The following is a 17,207-nucleotide window of genomic DNA, read 5'->3' on the forward strand; positions in this document are numbered from 1 at the left end:
CATTCTTGATGGCCACCTTATCCTATGACTTGTTCCAGGAATGACACAGCACAAAGTCCTCCATCCTTCTTAAGGACACCTGTCTCCCACAATTTACTCCTGAAGGGACAAGGTCCAGGCTGGTTCTGAGCCACAATCCTCACAATTCAGCTTCCAGAGTAGTTAGGATTATAGGCCTGAGCCTTCACTATTTAGCATCTCTCACTTTTAGAAGAAATATATTTTTTGTTTTGTTTTGTTTTAGAAAGGGTAGTTGTAAGGTTGGGGATTTTGCTCAATGGAAGAGTGCCTGCCTGGTGAATACAAGGCCCTGAGTTCAGCCCCTATCTCTGGGGTGGGGGAAATGTTATAAAAGAAAGGTTGGTGTTAGATATGTCCTTTTCTTTTAGCACTTTGAATTTGTTGCCCTTGCTGCCTAATACTCTTTTTTCTAATGAAAAATTGGTCATAATATCATTGAAGATCACTTGTGTGTGAGGAGTTGTGTCTCTGTGCTTTGGGAGGTTTGCTGTCTTTGAGTATTTAATTAGAATGTGTTTTAGTGTGGATCTATGGGATTATGCTAATTGACTTTTGTTGAGGTGCTAGATTCCTGCATATAAGGGTTCATGCTTTTAATGAAAACTGGGAAGATTTTGGTAATTATTTCTCCAAATACTATGTAGTTTTTCTCTCCTGTACATTATATATATATACACACATAAATATACATTATACATACATACATTATATACATATTCACATTGCATATGTGAATATGCTAATATAAATATATATCCCTACACATTTGTATTATATATATATATATATATATATATATATATTACATACATATATTTATTTTTCACATAGCTTCTACTTTTGTGATTGTTTATGGAAGTCTAGATTCGTACAAGCTACTTTGTCAGAGATAGAGTTAGAAGTTTCCTCTTTATATCTTGGTGAAAATAAACATTTCTTGGCAAGGATATTGAAGCAGGTACAATTTAGCCTTACTCTCTCTCTGATTTACTGTCTCTGTCAGGTTTCTGAGCACAGGACTGTTGCTTGTCAGGTTCTTCTATTGTGCGCTGTGATCTTTTGCAGTGTCATGTTCTGCTTCAATGGACACCAGGCCTGCAATTGGAAGAGGAGCTGCTCCAAAATCAACCTGCTTGGTGCAAAAGCTCTTCTGGAGTGGCATTAGTAGATGCCCCTGTTCCAGGACTACCGACTGCTGACTGTGGACTGCACAAGCACAGGAATTTTTTTGACCCAAGTCAGAGGTCTGCAGTGGAGCCTGGGAGTGCTGCCCTGGTTGTGGTTGTGCTAGGAGCCAGGCTGGGGGCAGAGAGACCTCACTGTGGCCTGACCTCTGGGGCGCAGCAGGTTCAAGGGCTCTTTCCAGGAGACATGTGTAGTTGCAGGGAGCAGAAGCCGAGCTCCAAAGGCCCCTAAACACATGCTGGAAAATGGAGCTGGGAGGGCCAGGCTGTCCAGGTTGTCAGAGGGCAGGCGATGAGCCTATATTATTAGTCTTCAGGGTTCCAAATGAAGATCTAGACTTGCTTGCTATCTGGAAATGTCCCATGCTGCTGAGGGTAAAACTGCCAAGGACCACAGTTAAAGGACAGGCTGGTGGCTGGCAATGGAATGTTGAAACTGGAGTGCGAAGACATCACAGTGGGCTCTGTGGGTTCCCTAACATTGCAGAGTAGGGATGCTGGAACCCAAGGAGATACCAGGCTCTTCTGGCTGGGCACTATAGATAGACTTCTGGATGAAGCCTTGCTGGATGGATTAGCAGAATCCATGGTCCCACTCACCCACAGGCACATGAAGCTGCCTAGCATCTCCCCAGCAGACATCTTGGGGACAGCAGCTCTCCCAACTTGGACAAGGAGGTTCTGCTTGCTAGAGGATGTGGCCTATGCTGGTCCTAGAGGGGAAATAAGCCCTCTGCTGGAGGAAGCTTTTGCCCCTTCCAAGGCTCCTGGAGTAAGAGGAGCCCTCAGGAATACGCTCATAGAAAGGCTAGTCCCCACACACAATGAGAACATCTCTAGCTGGTTTGAATCTTTGGGGGGATCACGTCTTGGAATGCAGTCGTATTGTAAGAGAAGTGTTACTGACTCCTGTTCAACCTGAATTGAACCTTGATTCTTACAACAAAGCCTCCTTAGTAGCTAAGATTATACGTGTGATCCACTGGTGCCTAACTCCATCAAAGTTTTTAAGCCCATGGCTCTTCAGGGAAATCATAGCCCTGGGTTCCTAGGAATCAAGATGCATGCTGGGTACGAAAGACCTTTGAGCCTGGCATAAGTGCAGGAGTAGAGAGGGCCCCCATGTCACTGGGTGTTGAATCAGTACAATTGTTGGCATGAACATCTGGCTTTTCTGAGACCAGAAGACAGCTCAAACTTGCTAGATAAGCAAAGATCCAGAAGAAGGAAGGATCAGAATGCAGGGTTTTAAGCACAATTTCTGTGAAATGAAGATTCAAAATTGAGAAGTGACTTCTGAAAGTCCCATTTATGGCAGTGGAATGAAGGAGAAACCTTAGTGCCCTGCACCCCAGGTCATGACATGCCTGCAGTCAGATCGTAAGGAAGCTAGGAAGCCTCCAAGAAGGCAGTGGCATTAAATGAGTCCTGGGATCATTCGCCCAGTGACAGATGTAAGAAGCCACAGGCTTGGACACCACGCTGTTTATCCCAGGCTTATTGCCTTATGGTTAGTCTAGATGTCATAACAGCCTTGCTATAGATTCCTGGGACCAGAGATTGAATGACGCAGGAACTAAGCTCAATTGAAATCTGAAACGAGGACACCACCAATAATATCAAGGGAGTGAAAAGCAGGGGCCTGAAGCTAGGGACCAAGTGTATACCCAGACAGTGGTGGCTCACACCAGCTACTCAGGAGGCTAAGATTTTAGAATCAAGACAAAATCCCACCCAGGTATTAAAGTTCATGAGATTGTTCTCGCTAATTAACCAGGGAAAAAAGCCAGGAGTGGAAGTGTGGCTCAAGTGGTAGAGCACTAATCTTGAACCAAATGGTCAGACACAAACTCTATCTGACCCTGAGTATTAAGGACTACATAGGAGGCTAAGATTTGAGGATTAAGGTTTGCAGCCATCCTGTGCAAAAAATCCATGAGACATCCCTAATAAAAAGCCAGAAATGGAACTGTGGCTCAACCGGTAGAGCACTAGTCTTGAAAACAAACTCCAAACTCGATTCTCACTCTGAATAGTAAAGATTACTTAAGAAGATGGGATGTGAGGATTAATTTTTTATTTCGGTTTTTTTTAAGTGTATTTTTTTTGTCTTTTCTTTTTTGGTTCTGGGGATCAAACTCAGGACGTTGCACTTGCTAGGCTAGCGCTTTGCCACTGAGCTACATCCCAGCCCCGTGAGGATTAATTTTTGCACCCAGCCAGGGCAAAAGAATCCATGACACTTATCCCTAGTAAAAACCAGATGTGGTACTACCTCTGTTATTGAAAATCTTGCAATTACTCAGTGACTTTTATCTAGAACTTCTCTGTTATTTTCAAAGTTGAATGCTTCTTTTTCCTAATTCTGCATTCTGATGAATGTAAAATACACAAGATCTCAATGTCAGGTTTAAAATAACTCTCACAGACTTGACTAACATGAAGTGCCAATGAAAGCATTTGAGATTCATTTTCAATGGGGAAGCAGCAGCCTCTGAATCATTTTTACTGATAGACAATTGAAACAGAAAAGGTTGACTTTTTAAAATATGCTTTTTACTGTAAAAATTCTGTACAGAGGGGTTACAGTTACATGAGCAAGGTAATAAGTATATTTCCTATCAAGCATTGTTGCCTCCTCCTTTGTTTTTCCCCTACCATCCCTCCCCTCCCACCTCCACAACTACAATTCCCCACACCCCCCATAAATGATAAAGTTCATTTTTCAACATAGTGTCTTGTACATCTCATTGTTACAATGGGTCAACCTGTATGCCTATTTAAGCATTTTCCCTTTCCCCTCCCCAAATTATAGAAGTATATATACAAGATGCAGAGCATCGACAAGAAAAACAGTGAATACATGGGTTATACCATGGAGGAGGAACAGACAAAGAAAAAAATCACATGCTACAGAAAGGCTTGGAAAAATTTATACTAAGGGAAGTAAACCAGCCCCAAAGAAACATAGGATCCACTGTTTCCCTTATTTGCAATGACTAGTATATATCTGGGACAAGCGAAAAAGGTCAAAAGCTATGTTCATACAACCAGATAAGATGATGTTAAGCAAAATAAACCCCAAGATAGGGACACAAGTATTTCTTTTTACTTTCTTGATATTGTTTCTAAACGTATTTATAAGAGGTTAACATTTTAATGAACAGTGATATTCTGCAACTTTATCAATCAACTCCATTTCTTTCGCATGTGCCCAAATTGGAGGGCTTTTTCAAGAAGATAAAAACAGAAAGAATAGGAAAATTATCGGTAGACTTCTATCTGGAGAATGGACTCATTTTATAATCAAGGAACAAAAGAATATTTCAGTGAGGAGGATATTCTTCAAAAAAATCAGGGAAAGTATGAATAAAGGAAAAATGTAACAGAAGACATGTATTCTTTGCATTCTAATCCTAGGTTTATTCAATAGAGTATCTTTATTGTACCCAGCAAAGCATAAACACAACCTTACCTAAAATGCTACAAAGTTACAAAACACAAAATTTATAATAGTATATGTACACTGCTATGTATATAGTATATATACATAGCATATATATAGTATATATATATAGTATATACTATATATATACTATATACTAGTATATACTATATCTATACTATATAGATATAGTATATACATAGTAGTGTAAATACAATAAAGGCAAAAGATAAATGGAGAGAGGCAGAGTGAGCGAGCAAGAGAGAGAGAGAGAGAGGGCAATATACATATTGCCAAGGCAAACCTGCAATACCATGAATGGCAGGCAAAATGGGGTGGGGGCAAGCTTTGATAGGGGCAGCTTTGGCTCAACTTCTCTCCAATTTCAGAGTAAACACAAGGATAAAGGACCTGGTTAACAGACCCATTCATAGCAACAAACACGGTTTGGGATTCTCTCAGGGGAGAAGGGGGTCAGGCAGGGACAAGGGCCAGGCATAACAGGAAGAGCAGCTTAGTCTCTTTTCCCCGAAAGCCTCTGCCTTGAACCACCAGCAAGGTTACCCCTAGGTTGCCAGTCTATCCCCAGTAATCAGTGGCAAGTTGGGAATCACCAAACACTTTATGAATGGAGAAGGAATGAACTTTCTAGCCAGAAAATTACAGGCCACCTTTTTCAACAGACCCTCAAATCCACAAAAATTTGGGAGCCAGAACTGGGCTGCAGATGAACTGTCTCATCTGCTGTCTTCCCCAATAAGGGATCTTTTCTTACAGCCCCTCCTGGGCTAGTGAAGTGACACATCTGAGCTGAGTTATAGGGGGAGCATCAGGTCCCTTCTTATCAGGTGGAGATGGAGCTGAAGCTGGGGCTGTAGCCCAGGGAATAGGGGCCTTGTCTGGGGAATACTGGGATTCAAGAGCATGATCTCCTGCATGTTGTATTTGTAGGGGTGCATGGTCTGTTCTGGTGCCATAGCAAAGAAGGACTGGGGAGCTGGGGCACTGCTGGAAGCAGACATGCAGCTGCTGGGCTACACTGGAGCTTCATGAGAAATAGCTGGAGTAGCTGCAGAAGACAGAGCTGAAGGCTGCGCCAGACCAAGACCCAGGGTCATGGCTCCCGCTAGAATCACTCCTTCACTCAGCCCTGCTGAGGTACTTCCTGTTTGGCTAGTTGGTGGACATTTAATCTGTAGAGGGATCCTCTGACTTCTTTTCAGAGCAGCCTTGCCTGTATTAGAAGAAGGAGTCATCTCCCTGCCATCCCCACCTCCTCCCACTCTCCTCAGCCTATGAGGCTGAGACAGTGCTCAATGGAACAGAATTTTGACCCCATTACAAAACAGTCCCTCAGAGCACTATTACACAGTAGGAGCATAGATCTGCTGGAAGTGGACAAGCTCCTCATCCAGGAAGAGAACTGGTATTCAAAGAAAATAAGAAGACATTTGAAGTCACAATTGCCATCAGTCACGAATTTCCCTTAGGTAGTGAATTATTGAATGTTCCAGAAGTGATAGCTCCCTTCAAGCCCTTTATCGAGCTTAGAGAATGTGTTCAAATGAAGATTTCTCCAGGCTTTCCTGTAAACTTAGATAGACCTGTGCTTCCCAGGATCACAGCTACTGTGACTTTCAACAGTTTTGAGATGATGTAGTTGATGGCTCTATCTTTACCATATCAGATAACTACAAAGACCCCCCAACCATTGTCCTGACCTTTAACATAAAAAATATGCTATTCACCATGAACAAGGAACGCAGAGACTCCTAGAATTAAATTCAAAAAGAAGGGCCAAATGCTTTCAATAAAGGGATTCACATATTGAAGTGACACATCAGTAATAGAATTGGAAGAAATGGGCCTCTAATATGAATTTCATCAAGTATTCTGATGAGCCATTTTCAGTCTTTTAAAAAAGAATTCTTTATGTGTAATTGTTTGATCTGCAGCTACCAGTGACGTGATTTGTTTTTGAAGATTTTTATTGTACTTGTTGAAATATACATGCATATGTGTGTATGTGTGTGTATGTATGTAATCTACATATCCATGTATCTTAAATACTCCCAGACCATTAATGTAAGTCAAATGCTTTAGATATATGAAACCCTTTAAAACTCATCATCTCACATTCATTGGGCACAAATATTGCTTCACTTCGTTTTCATAAAATGTAAACTTTGAAACATTGTGTATAGTTTAGTAATTTGAATGTTTGTTCAATATAATGAACTAGACGGAATGAGATTTCCTGTAGATAAATAAACCAAATGGTAATCATTAATAATAGTATTTATCTGTCGCTATACATTTCAGAATGCTTGTTCACAATCCAGGGAATGAGGTACATTTTTTAGCCCCTAAGAGCACTCAATTGGGGTGCTATTTATGTTTACCTGAATTATTTCTTCAATGGTAAATATTACTAATCTTCCTTTCAGAGAACCACTATTTTTTTTTGCTTTCTACATTGTGTTCCTGTTCATGATAAGGTACATTGAGAATGCAGAAAATCCTCCAAGTCTCAGTTCTTCAAATAATTTCCAAGTTTTAAATTTGCTTTTTCAAAGGTGCATATAAGTTTGATTAGTATGTTATTCAAGGAATATGGGTTCATTGGTATCAATTATATTTTAAAACACATATATTAGATAGCATGTAATATAGGTTTTCAATTTTTAAACAAATCTAATTTGCTAAAATTATATTTTACAAGTTATAAAGTTCAGAAGTGCATACAAGATTAAGGGTTCCCATTTTATTCTAGTCCTGTTTGTTTTTGCCAGTCCTAGGGCTTGACCTTAGATCATGGGCACTGCTCCTGAGCTTCTTTTGCTCAAGGCTAGTGCTCTACCACTTGAGGCACAGCACCATTTCTGGCTTTTTTGTGGTACTCAGGAATCAAATTCAAGGCTTCATGTATACTAAGCAAGCACACTATCACTAAGCCATATTCCCAACCCAAGGTTCTATTTTCTTAAGTCACAGGTCAAAATCATGTACTCACTTTTACACATACAAATGTTCATATTTATTAGAAGTTGGTTTGAAGCTCCAAGAATGAGATAAATTGGGAGTATTATATGTAAGAGTTATACAATGTTGTGTCATATTATGGAGATTAGCTCAATGATTTCTTTTGTAGTAATGAGTGTGTCAAGAATTATTTTCTTAGTGATTAGTAGTTAACATTGGTCTGGTCAGAACATGCTAGAAAATCTTTCCAAAGATAGGTGGAGGTATATAATGGATACTTCCATTATTTAGTTTCTAGCTGTGCACGGGTGTCTCATGCCTGTGAACCTAGGTACTCAGGAGTTGAAATCTGTGGATTGCAGTTCAAGGCCAACACAGGCAGATTCTTATGTCTAGTTAATCCCAGAAAAAGCCAGAAGTGGCACTTTGGTTCAAGTGGTAGAGTGCTAGCCTTAAGCAAAATGTAGGTCAGGGACAGTGCCCTGGTGAGAATTAGAGATGCAGGACTATAAAAATAAAATAAAATAAAATAGTTTATTTGAATCTTTAGCTGGATTACTACAATAGAAGACCCGTGGTTAGAGAAAGCTGAGCTCAATATCTACCTTGAAGTTGATGGTGAGAGAAACATCCTCTTTCTATGCCTCATAGCCTATCAACTGTTGCCACCTCAGGCCATGCACAAGGGTAACAAGACTCAAGACTGTTGATAAGGCTCATGTCTCTCACTTTCCAATACCCAGATAACACTCAAATGTAGTATATATGTATAAGTTTACATCTGCACACACACGCACACACAAACATAGATATCCCACTCATCCATCACAGAGCACGATAGACTACAGTTTGTCACAACATGGAAAGACTGGGAAAACATTACATTAAGGGAAGTAATCCAGACCCAGAGAACACTGGCTGCATATTTTCCCTTATTTGTGGCAGCTAGAATGCTCCAATAAATCCAGAAGCAAATATACTGGATTGTGTGCTAAAGGTTACAGATGAATTACCTGAAGCATAGTGGACTCTATGAAGATAAGATAGTGTGATTTTTATTTTCTCTAAAGAATTTTTTAATGGTCTGCCAAGAAAACAAAAACTCCAAATTTTGTCAGGCAATCCATTCACTTGTTAATAACTTAGTAAAGAAGGATGCTCTCACTGGAGTGGACCAAACTGAACACAATCAAACACATTTTAGTGACTAAAAATTCAAAGCCTACTGACATCACAAATAAATGAATTTTGTTTAAAGTTTTAGTCTATTTCTATTTCCTAACTTTCCAAAAACCCAGAATTATTGTCTTACAAGGGAATATGAAAAGGAAAACATCCATTTGTGGAAATGCACATGAGGTTAGTTGTTTTTTTCTTAGAACTTTGTCTCAAAGAAAACGAAGAACTAAACTTAAATGCTGAGGAAAATAAATGTTATTACTTCATCATACTATTAAAAGAATATAAACTCTGAGCAAGGTAAACATGACAAACCAAAATATGGCAAATAACAGAAGTTTCAGTGAAGTAAATTTCTTCATTCACATTTCCATCTTAAACCCTCCACCTCTGTGTTCCTCTAGTACACAGCTGAGAATCTGGCAGGCCTCTTAAGGGGCAGAGCAAATGGACAGTCTCCACAGAAGCCAGATGAGCACAGTGAGTTAACAGGTACCCAAGGTAGGTGTTTCAGTATGGGAAGCTGTTGGAATTATGATCCTTTCCTTATATCCAAAGAGACACATGTTTGTACCAAGGTCAAGAAACATAGATGGAGGCTGGGAAGTTGGCTCATTGGTAGAGTGCCTGCCTCTCATTCATGAGGCCCTGGGTTCGATTCCTCAGCACCACATAAGCAGAAAAAAGCCGGAAGTGGCACTGTGGCTCAAGTGGTAGAGCGCTAGCCTTGAGCTGAAGAACTGAGGGACAGCGCCCAGGCCCAGAGTTCAGACCCCATAACCAGACCCCCCGTCCCCTCCAAAAAAAATGAAATGTAGATGCAAGACTATCAAAGTCAAAGGTGGAAAATCAATAATTATCATGAAAGTTAAATGTTTCAAAGAGGAATGTGGTAGTGCATGACAGTGATACTACAACTTAGGAAACTGAGGCAGGAGATTCTTCCCTTTCAGTGCAGATAGGCAATAAAGCCAGGTCTTGCCTTAGGAAGCTCAGGTTTCCTATCATCACTTGCCAAAGACTAACTACTTGCACAAGAAGCACCATCTGTGATTTCCATGACACACTCTCCATCTTCACATTCATCGACTTTACTAGCTTCTTCTCTGTCACTGCCCATTTCCCAATCAACTGTAATTCATCTCTTTTGTCCCCCTCCTTTGCACACAAAGTATTCCTGCCTATTCCAGTGCCATTCCCATTCTTTCTTGGTATTTTAGACAGTGTCATTTCTTCATCTGAGAGATCATTTTCACTGGAACTCCATGCTATACTTGTGAGCTCAATGTACTAGATGTGGTTGTTTCTTTGGTGGTGGAGCTAATTCAATATCCTGTTCGGTAATAGCTGCCTTTAGGCAACTAATGGCAAGACTTTAGAGGTGTTCTGAAATCCTCTCCAGATGTGAGCCATACTTTAGAGAGGGAGGCAGCCGCTGTGCCCACTGTCCTAAGATTTACATTTCTGACCTGCGGTGGACTCTTCTGGAAAGGAGGGATTTTCTATGTCCCATATCCTTTACCTCTTGGTTCTTCTCACCAGAGACATGGCACCAGTCTGTGATAGCATAATTCTTTGGAAATAGTAAGACAAAACCCAATAAAGGAAGCAGAAGGAAATATATGTGGTTCTGTGGGAAAATAAAAAATTCATAGTGATGCAAAACTTATGGGGATAAAGCTTCCATTATCAGAGGCCATGAAGGTCAATCCATCATAGTAGTTCTTCATGTTTCTGTGTAACATTTATCTTTATGTCATTCTAATGGACATGTGGTCCTATTGACTACCAGGAGTCACTGGAAGTCCAGGGGACATTTGGTGCATGGGTGGAGGGGTGATCCTAGAGGCCCTTATTGGCACTGACAGGCGAGGAATGAGGGCAAGTGGCCAAAAAGAAGGCAGCAGTTGTTGCAGGAGAAGCTTCAGTAGTGGCTACAGTTGCAGAATGAAATCCGAGGGGCTGTAGAATGGTCACTACAATCTTTGGAACTCATGCTTTCATGGAGAGCTCCATGAGAATGCACAGAGCAGGGAAAAGTGGGGCCTACTGAGGCCAACCTCCAGACAGCTGTGGCCCTGCAAACTGAGGATTGACAGCTGAGGGTGGTAAGTGCAGAGCCCAGTTGATTCTTTTCCCCATCTGAGCTGCCTTCCTACCATCACCCACACACCTCACTTCCTCTATAGCAAGATTACAGGTAAGAGGCACCCCACTCAGTTTAGACGAGATTTTGCAGTGGGCCCTTATTTACCTCTCCCTCTTCAAGAGGCTATCGCTGGAGCAGTCCTTGGAAAGTCACATGCAAAACCAATAGGCACACAAAGGACGCAAGTGCTGCTAGAGAGAAGCAAGAGAGTCTGAGACCATTGGAATGTGGTGATGGAGGTGTGGTTCTGTTGGTAGACAGATAGCCAATGAACCAAAGTGGCAGGTCCTGAGTTCGAGTCCCCGTCTAGCAAGAAGAAAGAGAAAGAAAGATACCTTTATGGCATTTTTACATTTGACATTCCTTCTGTATTCTCACTAAATACATTTCTATATACCAGTGTGTAATAAATTTATTCTTTTTTGTTTGGATTAGGCTACATTTTTACATTACTGGATTTAGTAACCCAGGACCTCATCAGTCCTATTCCCACCCATTTTTCTGTTGTTTCTTTCTTTGTTCGTTTTTGTTTTTGTCTATTCTGAGAGCTTAAAGTCCAGACCAGAGTTCTGTCCATGGTCTCTTTTGGCCACATCTTTACTTTTTGCATTTGTGGCTTTATTGTAGTCTTAGAACCTCATGCACTTTCCTGCCAGGACTGACTTCCAAAGGTGGTCCTCAGATCTCACCCTACAGACTTGCCTGAATTATAGCCATGAGCCAGCAGCATTTGAATTCTACTAACATTTATGTTGGTGATCTTCATATTATTTCCCCAAAGCTTGGCTGCTCCTGCTGCTTTGTAAGCAATGTCCTTCTGTTCTCACCTTAAAAAAAGGGGTCTTAGGTTCCAGCCACCAGCCTGCTGCTTAAGATATGTTTCATCTTCTTTTCCTTTTTCCTTGTTTGTTGTTGATTTATTAGAAATTAAACTTATTCTTTGCTTAGTTTTAAAGTATCTTAATTGACCTTTATTATTATATGATATGATGCTATAAATTATATGTAATTTTAATATGTTGATGAATTCCCATAGATTCACAGGCATCAAAAACCAGATACAAAGTATTTCCTTCACCCTTAAAAAAGAAGCCAGCCTCTGTTTCCTTAGAAGTTGTGCAGAGACTCTTTCTGGACAATATCCTATACTTGTATCCAATATCATGCGACAGAACAGACAAGAGCAATGTCTTGTTATTCTGTTATTCTCAAAGAATAAAATGCTATTCAAAAAGCTTTGAAAATTTGTTTCCTCATGTTATTTATAATGTGTGGGAGCTTAATGACAGACATTACTATTTCCTGTAGACAATTATATGCTATAGCTTGTTTTATTTTTGTTGTGGGGGGGTCCTTGTACTAGCGTTTCAAATCAGGACCTGGTAATGTCCCTTATGTTTATTGCTCAGGGCTAGGACTCTTCCACTTGTGCTACCTCTCTTGTTTCTGGCTGTTTAGTGGTTAACTGGAAATAAGACTGGGTAGGTGATGGAGGAGGATATGACTATGATACATTGTATCCATGTGTGGATATATAGTAATTAATATTTTTTATAATTTATATAATTAATATTTGCTAATAAAAAGAAAGATAATTGGAGGTCTAATTACTCAAAGGAATCCTCTTGCATTTTACTTCCTAGAAAAATTTTCCTTGCTTTGCCTTTATTTTTGTTGCTAGCATTGGGGGATTGAACAAAGGGCTTCGGTGCTGACCCTTAACTCTTTGCTTTATGGACAGTGCTCTACCACTTCAGCCACAGCTCTAGTCCCAGACTTCTGCTAGTTAATTTGAAGAAAGGAGTCTCTCAGATTTTTCTGCTTAGTCTTGCTCTGAACCCCAATACTCAGATCACAGCATCCTGAGTGGCTAGGTTTACAGGTGAGAACTCCTACTTGGAAGCCCTGGTGTAACATTTCATTTTTATTTTTGAGAATGTGAAGGTTTCTGACATACTAGTTTGTTATTCAAAAACTTGTTTTGTGCAAGATATTATGGTGCATGCTTGTAATCACAACATGCAGAAAATGAAGCCAGGAAGATTTAGTTTGAAGCCAGCCTAAGGGAAAGTGTGAGAGACACTTTTTTCCAAAAATAAAATAAAAAACAAATAATTTTGCAATTAGGCAAATTTTCTCCATTTAAGGATCGCAACTTCTAAGTTTCATTTCATGCCTACAATACTAGATACTCAGGAAGTTGAGATCTGTTGATCCCTCAATATTCAAAGCCATCTGGGGCAGAAAAGCCAACCAGATTCTTTCTCCAAATAACAACTAAAAGCCTCAAGTTGTAGAATGCCAGAGTTGTGGGGATAGGCAATGAGAGCTTGAAGCCAAGTGGCTAAGCACTACTAATGAAACACAGAAAAATTAAATAAATGAGAGAAATTCACAAGAATTCTCTCCAGCTCCTCAGAGAAAAACAGAATGAAATTTGTAAAAACAAGGGACGTCTCTGGAGAAGAAATAAGAATGGCCAATAGACAGTTGAAGAAATGTTCAACATTGCTGGTCATAAAAGAAATGCAAATCAACAGAATAAGCTTTCTGATGGTGTCTTCTAAATGTTGAATAAATCTATCACATTTCTTGGATTTGTCTTGAAAAGTTGTCTGTTCTTTCTCTATAATATCTAGGCTGTCTTCAATCCCAGGGTTCTATCTTCTGCATGCTCTAACCTATTGTCAAGACTTTCTACTTTGTTTACTTTTTTATTTCTTATCCTTCTAATTAGTCGGCTTTGGTGGCTTCAAATTCTTTCTTGGAGTTTTGTTTTAGATCTTGTACAAACTTCTTTACTTCCTTAATTTGGCTTTCAGAGTTCATTCTCAAATCCCTTACTTGATTAACTATGATTTCATTGGACTCCCTTTCCTTCTGTTGAGTTTCATTCAGCATTTCCTTTGTGGCCTCCCTAGATTCCTTTTCCTGTCTGTTTATGGATTCTATGAATGCCTCAATTGATCTTTGTCTATTCCCATCCCACTCATGCAATTCCTGCATTAATGTTTTATTAGCTTCCTCATGCTCATGAAATTCCTGTATTAATCTTTGTTTATTCTCAGTGTGCTCTGGCAATTCCTGTCAGAAATGACAACATCCCTTTGTTAGGAAATGGAAAGACATGGAAAAAATTATAGTAAGTGTAGTGAGACAAAGAAACATAGGTCCCATGGTTTTCTTAATTTGTAATAACTAGTATAAGTCTAGGACAAGTAGAAAAGTTCAAAAACTATGTACATATGACAATAAAAGATGTTGTTAAACGAAATGAAGCCAAAGACAGGGACACAAGTGGTTTATTTTTTCTTGCTATGGTTTTAACGTATTTATAATGTATTATGTGATTTTTTTTTCCTTTGGTATGTTCCTCCCCCACGCTATAATACATGTTTGCACTGGGTTTGATTCTCGTGCCCTGCATCTTATATATACATTTTTCTATTTGGGGGAGGGGAAAGGAAAAAAACAAAATGTTTGAATAGGGATATGAGGTTGACCCATTGTAACAATGAGATGTACAAGACACTATGTTGAAAAGGAACTTTACAACTTGTGGTGGGAAAGGAGAGAGTATTTGGGGAGGTGGAGAGGGAAAGGATGGTAGGGGAAAAACAAAGGACGAGGTAACAGTGCCTGATAGTATATGTACACATTACCTCACTCATGTAACTGAAACCCCTCTCTACAGATTTTTTTCAAATAAAAATGTATTTTTAAAAACTCAAGCTTGGGCTTCACTTCACCTAATATCAACTTATCTGACCGTTTCTGCTTGTGTCAGACATATACTAGTTATTGCAAATAACGGAAACCCTGGGACCTGTTTCTTTGGGCCTGGCTTACTTCACTTAATATCATTTTTTCCAAGATGATTTCTTTGTTGCTTTGTATGTCCCTCCCCCATGGTACAACCCCTGTTTTCACTGTGTTTGATGTTGGTATAATTTTTGGAGGGGAAAGAAAAATCACATTGTTTAAATAGGGATACAGGTGGACCCATTGCAACAATGAGATGTAAAAGACATTATGTTGAAAAATGAACTTTACAATTTTGGCCGGAGGGGGGGGTCGCGCTGGTGATGGGAAGGGATGGAAAGGGGAAACAAAGGAGGAAGAAACATTGCTTGATAAGAAATGTACTCATGCCGGGAGCCAGTAGCACAAGTCTGTAATCCTAGTTACTCAGGAGGCTGAGAACTGAGGAAGTCCGTGAGACTCTTATCCCCAAAAAGCCACCAGGAAACCGGGAGTGGTGCTGTGGCTCAAGCAGTAGAGAGCTTGCCTTGAGCTGAAGAGCTGAGGGATAGGGTCAAAGCCCAGAGTTCAAGCCCCACGATTGAAAAAAAAAAAAAAAAGAAAAAAAAAAGAAATGTACTGATTACCATGCCCATGTAATTGTAACCCATCTGTATGGTATTTTCACAATAAAACAACAACAACAAAAAACAACAACAACAGCAACAAAAAAATACCAAGCTGAGTTCATGTGAAAGAGTTCTTTAGGACTTTCAAGAAGCTAGTACCAAATGCATATAACCACAATTGAGTGATAAAGAGAAATGTAACTATTTATTTGTATATATTTTTATTGTAAAAATACTGTACAGAAGGATTACAGTTACTTCAGTAATGTAATGAGCACATTTCCCATCAAGTGCTATTACCTCCTCCTTTGTTTTTCTCTTGCCACCTTCCTTCCTCACTTCCCAACTCCTCTCCCACCACCCCTGAAGATATAAAGTTCGTTTTCAACATAGTGTTGAGTACATTTAATTGTTACAGTGGGTCAACCTATATCCTTTGTTCATAATTTTGTTATTTTCCTTCCCCTCCCCAAATGTGAAAAAAATGTATATACAAGATGCCCACATAAAAATGCAGGACTTGGAGTCCTAATATCTGATGAAATAGATTTTAAATTAAAATTATCTAGGAGAGTTAAAGAAGGTCAATACATACTAATAAAATGATCTCTCCTTCAGGAAGATATTACAATTCTAAATATTCACCACACAATGGAGCACCCAAATTTACCCAAGTATCTTTTTTATATGAATAAATAAAAATTTCTTTTTGTTTCTGTTAACTTAGAACTCATCTTTTTTTATCTGTGTTGTTCCCAAGTCAGACTAATCTCTTGTCCTTAGATTTCTTTGGTATAGTTTGGGTGGGTAATCTGAGATATAAGCAGTATTCTTTGTTCAATTTGAAGATCTAGCACACTGGCACTACTCCCTGAATAAGAAGTTGAACTGAATTGCCCCGGAAAGTTTCTGTGGCTTCTCTTAGCTCATTGAGGAAGTTAGGAATTTGAGAAAGTGACTGTTAAATAAATGTCTCTTAATAATAAGCATTATTGGTAGAATTTGCAAACATATTTGGGTAATAATAGAATAGAAAAAATGTTAAGTTTGCTATATTCTTATCACTACATATCTTTTTGTCTAAGTATAAAGCCCAGACTTACCCTAAGGGTCTAGAATAAGCAAAATGGCTTCTAGAGCCCAGATAATTTCTTTCAACAGAAGATGACAGTAGCAGAAGAAAAACGTGCATAACTGGCAGAAAGAAGACTGAATTTGATATCTCCTTAATTCTTATGTTCGAATGCTCAATGAGGAACCCTTAGGACTGTGGACAGCTTAGGGACCTAACAGTTCCTGTTTCATGCGATCATAGAAAGCAAACACCAGTTTCGCATCCAGATGTGGGTGCCATGCCTGACTGGTGACCTTGGATGTGTGTACTGAGAAGGTCCATCAGGGCTCTGTCATGGTCACTGGAGACTCAGGATTGCTAAGAGAAGGACATAGAAGGAGGTGGTAAAAAGGCCTGAGTCAAGGTTTTGTCACATCTAAATGATTTGTAACAGGCACTACTGTCTTCTGGCTAAGAATGTGGGTATATCATCAGGGTGTGGCACACAAATTTATCATGACAAGTTTTAGCTTGCACCATTTCCTATGAAAGCCAACAAGAGATAATTAATGCACTCGGGACATATTCCTATCAATATTTAGTATGTAAAAGCTGTAAAATCAAGTTCATCATGAGAAAAAAACAAGATGAAAGCCAAATTGCAGGAACATCTACAAAAAATGTTGTTCTGTACACATTAAGTGTGACAAAGTATTAAAACTTAATGAAGCTGGGAAAGTTAATTTCATTTGTACTACTGTTGCAACTTTCTTTTAAATTTCAACTACTTAACATAAAGAAGGTAGGCCAAGCACCACCAGTG

The 17,207-nt window shown here is 39.4% G+C and overlaps 1 pseudogene; it reads left to right on the forward strand.

Moving 5' to 3' along the window:
- The first annotated feature begins 1,632 nt into the window (after window positions 1-1,632).
- LOC122095806 overlaps window positions 1,633-17,207 on the forward strand; it is a 48,620-nt pseudogene continuing 33,045 nt past the window's right edge.

This window comes from Dipodomys spectabilis, unplaced genomic scaffold, assembly GCF_019054845.1.
Source record: "Dipodomys spectabilis isolate Male_0828 unplaced genomic scaffold, ASM1905484v1 ptg000362l, whole genome shotgun sequence".
NCBI lineage: Eukaryota > Metazoa > Chordata > Mammalia > Rodentia > Heteromyidae > Dipodomys > Dipodomys spectabilis.